We start from the raw sequence: 11,374 nt of genomic DNA, 5'->3' as shown, positions 1-11,374 counted from the left end.
TGGCACCTAAGGCCGGAGAATCCTCTAGAAAAGGAAAAGGGAAGACAAAAGCTTCCACCTCCGAGTCATGGGAGATGGAAAGATTCATCTCCAAAAGCCATCAAGACCACTTCTATGATGTTGTGGCAAAGAAGAAGGTGATCCCTGAGGTCCCTTTCAAACTCAAGAAAAATGAGTATCCGGAGATCCGACATGAAATCCGAAGAAGAGGTTGGGAAGTCCTAACCAACCCCATGCAACAAGTCAGAATCTTAATGGTTCAAGAGTTCTATGCCAATGCATGGATCACTAGGAACCATGATCAAAGTGTGAATCCGAGTCCAAAGAATTATCTCACAATGGTTCGGGGGAAATACTTAGATTTTAGTCCAGAAAATGTGAGGTTGGCATTCCACTTGCCCATGATGCAAGGAGATGAACGCCCCTACACTAGAAGGGTTAACTTTAATCAAAGGTTGGACTAAGTCCTTATGGACATATGTGTGGAAGGAGCTCAATGGAAAAGAGACTCCAAAGGCAAGCCGGTTCAACTAAGAAGACTGGACCTCAAGCCTGTGGCTAGAGGGTGGTTAGAGTTCATTCAACGCTCCATCATCCCCACTAGCAACCGATCTGAAGTTACTGTGGATCGGGCCATCATGATTCATAGCATCATGATTGGAGAGGAAGTAGAAGTTCATGAAGTCATCTCCCATGAATTCTACAAAATAGCTGAAAAGTCCTCCACCATGGCAAGGCTAGCTTTTCCTCATCTTATTTGCCATCTATGTTACTCAGCTGGAGTTATCATAGAAGGAGACATCCTCATTGAAGAGGATAAGCCCGTCACCAAGAAGAGGATGGAGCAAGCAAGAGAGACCCTACACGGATCTCAAGAGATGCATGAGGAAGCTCATCATCAAGAAATCCCTAAGATGCCTCAAGGGATGCACTTTCCTCCCAACAACTATTGGGAATAACTCAACACTTCCCTAGAAGATTTGAGCTACAATGTGGAACAATTAAGGGTGGAACATCATGAGCACTCCATCATTCTCCATGAAATAAGAGAAGATCAAATAGCAATGAAGGAGGAGCAACAAAGGCAAGGAAGGGACATAGAAGAGCTTAAGGACATTGTTGGTCCTTCAAGAAGAAGATGCCACTAAGGTGGATTCATTCCTTGTTCTTACTTTTCTGCTGTTCGGTTTTTATATTATATGTTTATCTATGTTTTGTGTCTCTACTTCATGATCATTAGTGTTTAGTAACTATGTCTTAAAGTTATGAATAATTCCATTAATCCTTTACCTCTCTTAAATGAAAAATGTTTTTAATTCAAAAGAACAAAGAAGTACATGAATTCTGAATTTATCCTTGAATTTAGTTTAATTATATTGATGTGGTGACAATACTTTTTGTTTTCTGAATGAATGCTTAAACAGTGCATATTTTTGATCTTGTTGTTTATGAATGTTAAAACTGTTGGCTCTTGAAAGAATGATGAACAAAGAGAAATGTTATTGATAATCTAAAAAATCATGAAATTGATTCTTGAAGCAAGAAAAAGCAGTGAAAAACAAAAGCTTGCGAAAAAAAAATAGAAAGAAAAAGAAAAAGCAAGCAGAAAAAGCCAATAGCCCTTAAAACCAAAAGGCAAAGGTAAAAAGGATCCAAGGCTTTGAGCATCAATGGATAGGAGGGCCCAAGGAAATAAAATCCAGGCCTAAGCGGCTAAACCAAGCTGTCCCTAACCATGTGCTTGTGTCATGAAGGCCCAAGTGAAAAGCTTGAGACCGAGTGGTTAAAGTCGTGATCCAAAGCAAAAGAGTGTGCTTAAGAGCCCTGGACACCTCTAACTGGGGACTCTAGCAAAGCTGAGTCACAATCTGAAAAGGTTCACCCAGTCATGTGTCTGTGGCATTTATGTATCCGGTGGTAATACTGGAAAACAAAGTGCTTAGGGCCACGTCCAAGACTCATAAGTAGCTGTGTTCAAGATTCAACATACTTAACTAGGAGAATCAATAACACCATTCGAAATTCTAAGTTCCTAGAGAAGACAATCATTCTGAACTTCAAAGAAAAAAGTGAGATGCCAAAACTGTTCAGAAGCAAAAAGCTACAAGTCCCGCTCATCTAATTAGAATTAGTATTCATTGATATTTTGGAATTTATAGTATATTCTCTTCTTTTTATCCTATTTGATTTTCAGTTTCTTGGGGACAAGCAACAATTTAAGTTTGGTGTTGTGATGAGCGGATAATTTATACGCTTTTTGGCATTGTTTTTAGGTAGTTTTTAGTAAGTTCAAGCTACTTTTAGGGATGTTTTCATTAGTTTTTATGTTAAATTCACATTTCTGGACTTTACTATGAGTTTGTGTGTTTTTCTATGATTTCAGGTAATTTCTGGTTGAAATTGTGGGACTTGAGCAAAACTCTGATACGAGGCTGACAAAGGACTGCTGATGCTGTTGGAATCTGACCTCCCTACACTCGAAATGGATTTTCTGGAGCTACAGAACTCTACATGGCACGCTCTGAACGGCGTTGGAAAGTAGATATCCAGAGATTTCTAGCAATATATAATAGTCCATACTTTATTCGGGAATTGACGACGTAAACTGGCGCTCAACGCCAGTTCCATGTTGCTGTCTAGAGTAAAACGCCAGAAACACGTCACGACCCGGAGTTGAACGCCCAAAACACGTTACAACTTGGCGTTCAACTCCAAAAGAAGCCTCAGCTCATGGATAGATCAAGCTTAGCCCAAACACACACCAAGTGGGCCCCGGAAGTGGATTTATGCATCAATTACTTACTCATGTAAACCCTAGTAGCTAGTCTAGTATAAATAGGATAATTTACTATTGTATTAGACATCTTTGGTCTCAGTTTTATTTAATTATTCATCTTAGGAGACTATTGATCACGTTTTGGGGGCTGGCCATTTGGCCATGCCTGAACCTTTCACTTATGTATTTTCAACGGTGGAGTTTCTACACACCATAGATTAAGGGTGTGGAGCTTTGCTGTACCTCAAGTTTCAATGCAATTACTATTATTTTCTATCCAATTTGAATTATTCCTATTCTAAGATATTCGTTGCACTTCAACTTGATGAATGTGATGATCCGTGACACTCATCATCATTCTCACCTATGAACGCGCGTGATTGACAACCACTTCCGTCCTACCTTAGACCAGGCGCATATCTCTTGGATCCCTTAATCAGAATCTTCGTGGTATAAGCTAGAATTGATGGCGGCATTCATGGGAATCTGGAAGGTCTAACCTTGTCTGTTGTATTTCGAGTAGGATTCCGGAATCGAATGACTGTGACGAGCTTCAAACTCCTGAAGGCTGGGCGTTAGTGACAGACGCAAAAGAATCAATAGATTCTACTCCAACATGATTGAGAACCGACAGATGATTAGCCGTGCTGTGACAGAGCATTTGGACCTTTTTCACTGAGAGGATGGGATGTAGCCATTGACAACGGTGATGCCCTACATACAACTTGCCATGGAAAGGAGTAAGAAGGATTGGATGAAGCAGTAGGAAAGCAGAGATTCAGGAGGAGCACAACATCTCCATACACCTATCTGAAATTCCCATCATGGAAATACATGAGTAACTTTATCCTTATTTTATGTTTATTTACTATTATTTGATTTTCCAAATTCCATAATTTATTTAAATCCACCTGACTAAGATTTACAAGATGACCATAGCTTGCTTCATACCAACAATCTCTGTGGGATCGACCCTTACTCACGTAAGGTTTATTACTTGGACGACCCAGTACACTTGCTGGTTAGTTGAACGGAGTTGTGACCACACATAGTAAAGAGCTATTATCTCGAATTAAATTTCATACAAGTACAAAGAGTATGAATCACAATTTCGTCTACCAGTTGTATAAGCTAGAATTGATGGCGGCATTCATGGGAATCCGGAAAGTCTAACCTTGTCTGTGGTATTCTGAGTAGGATTCCGGGATTGAATGACTGTGACGAGCTTCAAACTCGCAATTGCTGGGCATGATGACAAACGCAAAAGAATCAAGGGATTCTATTCCAACATGATCGAGAACCGACAGATGATTAGCCGTGCTGTGACAGAGCATTTGGACCATTTTCACTGAGAGGATGGGATGTAGCCATTGACAACGGTGATGCCCTACATACAGCTTGCCATAGAAGGGAGTGATAAAAATGGGATAAAAGCAGTAAGAAAGCAGAGATTCAGAAAGAACACAACACCTCCATACACCTATCTGAAATTCCCACTAATGAATTTACATAAGTATTTCTATCCTTTATTATTTAATTAAGTATCTCTTTATATTTTCCGAAAATCACTATCAATTTGAATCCAACAATCTCTGTGGGATCGACCCTTACTCACGTAAGGTATTACTTGGATGACCCAGTACACTTGCTGGTTAGTTGTGCGGAGTTGTGACAAAGTGTGATTCATGTTTAAGAACACCAAGTCTTTGGAGCCATTGTTGATGATCACAATTTAGTCCACCAAGTTTTTGGCGCTGTTGCCGGGGATTGTTCGATTATGGACAACTAACGGTTCGTCTTGTTGCTCAGATTAGGTAATTTTCTTTTTATTTTCTTTTCAAAAAGTTTTCAAAAATATTTTTCAAAATTTCTCACCTGTTTTCAAAAATTTTCAGAGTTTTCAAGAATGAATCCTAGAGTTTCATATAACATGTTTTAGCTTGGCTGGCTATTAAGCCATGGCTAATTCACAGGATTTTGATTGAGCACTTTAGATTCATTACTTTCTTTTTCCTATATGTTTTTCAAAAAATATAAAAGAAAATCCAAAAAAATCATAAAATCATAAAAACCAAAAATATTTTGTGTTCTTGTTTGAGTCTTGAGTCAATTTTTAAGTTTGGTGTCAATTGCATGCTTGTAAAAATTTATGCATTATTTTTCGAAAATTCATGCATTCATGGTGTTCTTCATGATCTTCAAGTTGTTCTTGGTAAGTCTTCTTGTTTGATCTTGATATTTTCTTGTTTTGTGTCTTTTATTGTTTTTCATATGCATTTTTGCATTCATAATGTCCATGCATTAAAGATTTCTAAGTTTGGTGTCTTGCATGTTTTTCTTTGCATCAAAAATTTTTCAAAAATATGTTCTTGATGTTCATCATGATCTTCAAAGTGTTCTTGGTGTTCATCTTGACATTCATAGTGTTCTTGCATGCATCATGTGTTTTGATCCAAAATTTTCATGTTTTGGGTCATTTTTGTGTTTTTCTCTCTCATCATTAAAAATTCAAAAATAAAAAATATCTTTTCCTTATTTCTCTCAAAATTTCAAAATTTTGGGTTGACTTGGTCAAAAATTTTTAAAATAAGTTGTTTCTTATAAGTCAAGTCAAATTTTCAAATTTTAAAAATCTTATCCTTTCAAAACTTTTTCAAAAATCAAATCTTTTTCATTTTTTTATTAATTTTCGAAATTTATTTTTTTAAATTATTTTTCAAAAATCTTTTTCTTAATTTTATCTTTATTTTCGAAAATTATGCTAACAATTAATGTGATTGATTCAAAAAAATTGAAAAATTTCTTACTTTCTTGTTAAGAAAGGTTCAATCTTTGAATTCTAGAATCATATCTTTTAGTTTCTTGTTAGTCAAGTAATTAATTTTAATTTTAAAAATTAAATCTATCTTATCTTATCTTTTATATCATATCTTTTTCAAAATTTTATCTTTTTCAAAAATTTGATTTTAAAATATCTTATATAACTTCTTATCTTCTTATCTTTTCAAATTTGATTTTAATATCTTTTTCAACTAACTAATTAACATTTTGTTTGTTTCTTATCTTTTTCAAAACCACCTAACTACTTTTCCCTCTCTAATTTTCAAAAATATCTCACCTCTTTTTCAAAAAATTCTTTTTAATTAATTAATTGTTTTAAATTTCAATTTTTAATTTAATTTTATTTCTTATCTTAATTCTAAAAAATTATTAACTCCTTTTCAAAAATTAATTTTCGAATTCTCTCTCTCATCTTCTTCTATTTAATGATTTATTTACTAACAATTCTCTTCACCTCTCTTCATCTCAAATCACTACCTCTATCCTCACCCTTCTGTTTGGATTCTCCTTTCTTTTTTCCCTTTCTTCTTCTACTAACAATACGGAACCTCTTTACTGTGACATAGAGGATTCCTCTTCTTTTCTTATTCTCTTCTCTTCCATATAAGCAGGAACAAGGAAAAAAATACTCTTGTTGAAGCTGATCCTGAACCTGAAAGGACTCTGAGGAGAAAACTAAGAGAAGCTAAATTACAATAATCCAGAGGCAACCTTTCTGAAATTTTCAAATAAGAGAAGGAGATGGCAGCCGAACCTAACAACAATAATGCAAGGAGGATGCTTGGTGATTTTACTAAACCTACGTCCAAGTTTGATGGAAGAAGCATCTCAATTCCTGCCATTGGAGCAAACAATTTTGAGCTGAAACCTCAATTAGTTGCTCTAATGCAACAAAACTGCAAGTTTCATGGACTTCCATCTGAAGATTCTTACCAATTTTTAACTGAGTTCTTGCAGATTTGTGAGACTATTAAGACGAATGGAGTAGATCCTGAAGTCTACAAGCTCATGCTTTTCCCTTTTGTTGTAAGAGACAGAGCTAGAACATGGTTGGACTCACAACCTAAAGATAGCCTGGACTCCTGGGATAAGCTGGTCACGGATTTCATGGATAAATTCTTTCCTCCTCAAAAGCTGAGCAAGCTTAGAGTGGATGTTCAGACCTTCAAGCAAAAAGATGGTGAATCCCTCTATGAAGCTTGGGAAAGATACAAGCAGATGACCAAAAAGTGTCCTTCTGACATGTTTTCAAAGTGGACCATATTAGATATATTCTATTATAGTCTATCTGAGTTTTCCAAGATGTCATTGGACCACTCTGCAGGTGGATCCATTCACCTAAAGAAAACGCCTACAGAAGCTCAAGAACTTATTGACATGGTTGCAAATAACCAGTTCATGTACACTTCTGAGAGGAATTCCGTGAATAATCAGACGCCTCAAAGGAAGGGAGTTCTTGAAATTGATGCTCTGAATGCCATATTGGCTCAGAACAAAGTGTTGACTCAGCAAGTCAACAAGATTTCTCAAAGTCTGAATGGATGGCAAAATGCATCCAACAGTACTAAAGAGGCATCTTCTGAAGAAGAAGCATATGATCCTGAGAACCCTGCAATAGCAGAGGTAAATTACATGGGTAAACCTTATGGAAACACCTATAATTCATCATGGAGAAATTATCCAAATTTCTCATGGAAGGATCAACAAAAGCCTTAACAAGGCTTTAATAATGGTGGAAGAAATAGGCTCAGCAATATCAAGCCTTATCCATCATCTTCTCAGCAACAAACAGAGAATTATGAATAGAATACCTCTAACTTAGCAAACTTAGTCTCTGATCTGTCTAAGGCCACTTTAAGTTTCATGAATGAAACAATGTCCTCCATCAGAAATCTAGAGGCACAAGTGGGCCAGCTGAGTAAGAAAATCACTGAAACCCCTCCTAGCACTCTCCCAAGTAATATAGAAGAGAATCCAAAAAGAGAGTGCACGGCCATTGATATAATCAATATGGCCGAATGCAAGGAGGAGGGAGAAGACGCTAATCCCAATGAGGAAGATCTCATGGGACGTCTCTCAAGTAGGAAGGAGTTCCCTATTGAGGATCCAAAGGAATCTGAGGCTCATATAGAGACCATAGAGATTCCATTAAATCTCCTTCTGCCATTCATGAGCTCTGAAGATTATTCTTCCTCTGAAGAGGATGAAGATGTAATTGGAGAGCAAGTTGCTCAATATCTAGGAGCCATCATGAAGCTGAATGCCAAGTTATTTGGTAATGAGACTTGGGAAGGTGAACCTCCCTTGCTCATTAGTGAACTTGATACATGGGTTCAGCAAACTTTACCTCAAAAGAAACAAGATCCTGAGAAATTCTTAATACCCTGTACCATAGGCACCATGACCTTTGAAAAAGCTCTGTGTGACCTAGGGTCAGGCATAAATCTTATGCCACTCTCAGTAATGGAGAAGCTGGGGATCATTGAGGTACAGCCTGCCTTATTCTCATTACAATTGGTAGACAAGTCAGTAAGACAAGCATATGGATTAGTAGAGGACGTGTTGGTAAAGGTTAAAGGCCTTTACATTCCTGCTAATTTTATAATCTTAGACACGAGGAAGGAGGAGGATGAATGCATCATCCTTGGAAGGCCTTTCCTAGCCACAGCAGAAGCTATGATAGATGTTAACAGAGGAGAATTAGTCTTTCAATTGAATGGGGATGACCTTGTGTTTAAGGCACACGGCTATCCTTCTGTAACAAGGGAGAGTAAGCATGCAGAGCTTCTCTCAGTACAGAGTCAAACAGAGCCCCCACAATCAAACTCTAAGTTTGGTGTTGGGAGGCCACAACCAAAGTCTAAGTTTGGTGTTGAATCCCCACAACCAAACTCTAAGTTTGGTGTTGGGACTACACAACATTGACCTGATCACCTGTGAGGCTCCATGAGAGCCCACTGTCAAGCTATTGACATTAAAGAAGCACTTATTGGGAGGCAACCCAATTTTTATTTATCTAATTTTATTTTCATTGTTCTTTTATGTTTTATTAGGTTCATGATCATGTGGAGTCACGAAAAAAATAATAAAATTAAAAACAGAATAAAAAATAGCAGAAGAAAAATCACACCCTGGAGGAAGGACTTACTGGCGTTTAAACGCCAGTAAGGAGCATCTGGCTGGTGTTCAACGCCAGAATAGAGCATGGATCTGGCGTTGAATGCCAGAAACAAGCAACATCCTGGCGTTTGAATGCCAGGAATATGCCCTGAGAAAAGCTGGTGCTGAACGACAGGAAGAAGCATGGAACTGGCGTTCAACGCCAGAAACATGCTGCAATTGGGCGTTGAACGCCCAAAATGAGCATCACTTCGGTGTTTAAACGCCAGAATTGTATGCTAAGGCATTATACATGCCTAATAGGTGCAGGGATGTAAATCCTTGACACCCCAGGATCTGTGGACCACACAGGATTACCTCAGGATCTGTGGACCCCACAGGATCTCCACCCACCTCAACTCACCTTCTCTCTTCTTCACCAATCACCTCAATCTCTCTTCCCCATCACTCCTTCACCACTCACATCCATCCATCTCTTCCCCACCCAATCCCACCCATATGGCCGAAACATACACATCTCTCCCTCTCCTCCATATCTTCTTCCATTCTTTCTTCTTTTGCTCGAGGGCGAGCAACATTTTAAGTTTGGTGTGGTAAAAGCATAGCTTTTTGTTTTTCCATAACCATTGATGACACTTAAGGCCAGAAAAACCTCTAGAAAGAGGAAAGGGAAGACAAAAGCTTCCACCTCCGAGTCATAAGAGATGGAGAGATTCATCTAAAGGGTCTATAGCTCAGTGGTAGAACATTTGACTGCAAATCAAGAGATCCCTGAGATACCTCAGGGGATAAATTTTCCTCCACACAAGTATTGGGAGCAACTAAGGATAGGAGCACCAAAATCACTAGGGATCATGCAACAGAAGCAAGGAAGAAACATAGAGGAGCTCATAGAGCACCATTGGTCCTTCAAGAAGGCGCCACCCTCACTAAGGTGGACTCATTCCTTGTTCTTATTTTCCCTGCTTTTTTCGGTTTTTATGTTATATGTTTATCTATGTTTTGTGTCTCTACTTCATGATCATTAGTAGTTAGTAACTATGTCTTAAAGCTATGAATAATTCCATTAATCCTTCACCTCTCTTAAATGACAAATGTTTCTAATTCAAAAGAACAAGAAGTACATGAATTTCGAATTTATCCTTGAATTTAGTTTAATTATATTGATGTGGTGACAATACTTTTTGTTCTCTGAATGAATGCTTGAATATGTAGATCTTGTTGTTTATGAATGTTAAAATTATTGGCTCTTGAAAGAATGATGAATAAGAGAAATGTTATTGATGATCTGAAAAATCATAAAATTGATTCTTGAAGCAAGAAAAAGCAGTGAAAAAGTAAAAGGCTTGCAAAAAAAAGGTGGCAAAAAAAATAGAAAGAAAAAGAAAAAGCAAGCAGAAAAAGCCAATAGCCCTTAAAACCAAAAGGCAAGGGTAAAAAGGATCCAAGGCTTTGAGAATCAATGGATAGGAGGGCCCAAGAAAATAAATCCAGGCCTAAGTGGCTAAATTAAGTTGTCCCTAACCATGTGCTTGTGTCATGAAGGTCCAAGTGAAAAGCTTGAGACTGAGTGGTTAAAGTCGTGATCCAAAGCAAAAAGAGTGTGCTTAAGAGCTCTGGACACCTCTAACTGGGGACTCTAGCAAAGCTGAGTCACAATCTGAAAAGGTTCACCCAGTTATGTGTCTGTGGCATTTATGTATTCGGTGGTAATACTGGAAAACAAAGTGCTTAGGGCCACGGCCAAGACTCATAAGTAGCTGTGTTCAAGACTCAACATACTTAACTAGGAGAATCAATTAACACTATCTGAACTCTGAGTTCCAAGAGAAGCCAATCATTCTAAACTTCAAAGGATGAAGTGAGATGCCAAAACTGTTCAGAAGCAAAAAGCTACAAGTCCCGCTCATCTAATTAGAATTAATATTCATTGATATTTTAGAATTTATAGTATATTCTCTTCTTTTTATCCTAATTGATTTTCAGTTGCTTGGGGACAAGCAACAATTTAAGTTTGGTGTTGTGATGAGCGGATAATTTATATGCTTTTTGGCATTGTTTTTAGGTAGTTTTTAGTACGATCTAGTTACTTTTAGGGATGTTTTCATTAGTTGTTATTCTAAATTCACATTTCTGGACTTTACTATGAGTTTGTGTGTTTTTCTGTGATTTTAGATATTTTTTGGCTGAAATTGAGGGACCTGAGCAAAACTCTAATAGGAGGCTGACAAAGGACTGCTAATGCTGTTGGAATCTGACCTCCCTGTACTTAAAATGGACTTTCTAGAGGTTCAGAACTTCAAATGGTGCGATCTCAACGGCGTTGGAAAGTAGACATCTAGAGCTTTCCATAAATATATAATAGTCCATACTTTATTCGTAATTAAATGACGTAAATTGGCGCTCAACGCCAGTTCTATGCTGCATTCTGGAGTCAAACGCCAGAAACACGTCACGAACCAGAGTTGAACGCCCAAAACACGTTACAACTTGGCGTTCAACTCCAAGAGAAGCCTCAGCTCGTGGATAGATCAAGCTCAGCCCAAGCACAAACCAAGTGGGCCACGGAAGTGAATTTATGCATCAATTACTTACTTCTGTAACCCCTAGTAGCTAGTTTAGTATAAATAGAACTTT

At 37.7% G+C, this 11,374-nt stretch overlaps 1 non-coding gene across 1 annotated transcript; it reads right to left on the bottom strand.

Moving 5' to 3' along the window:
- Positions 1–6,757: 6,757 nt before the first annotated feature.
- On the bottom strand, positions 6,758–6,861 carry LOC112713593 (small nucleolar RNA R71). The gene has a single exon (XR_003158563.1). It is a non-coding gene; the product is annotated as a small nucleolar RNA R71 (small nucleolar RNA).
- Between the last annotated feature and the right edge of the window lie 4,513 nt (positions 6,862–11,374).

The sequence above is a fragment of the Arachis hypogaea genome, chromosome 9 (genome assembly GCF_003086295.3).
Source record: "Arachis hypogaea cultivar Tifrunner chromosome 9, arahy.Tifrunner.gnm2.J5K5, whole genome shotgun sequence".
Taxonomy (NCBI): Eukaryota; Viridiplantae; Streptophyta; class Magnoliopsida; order Fabales; family Fabaceae; genus Arachis; species Arachis hypogaea.
This window is presented reverse-complemented; position numbering and strand designations above follow the sequence as displayed.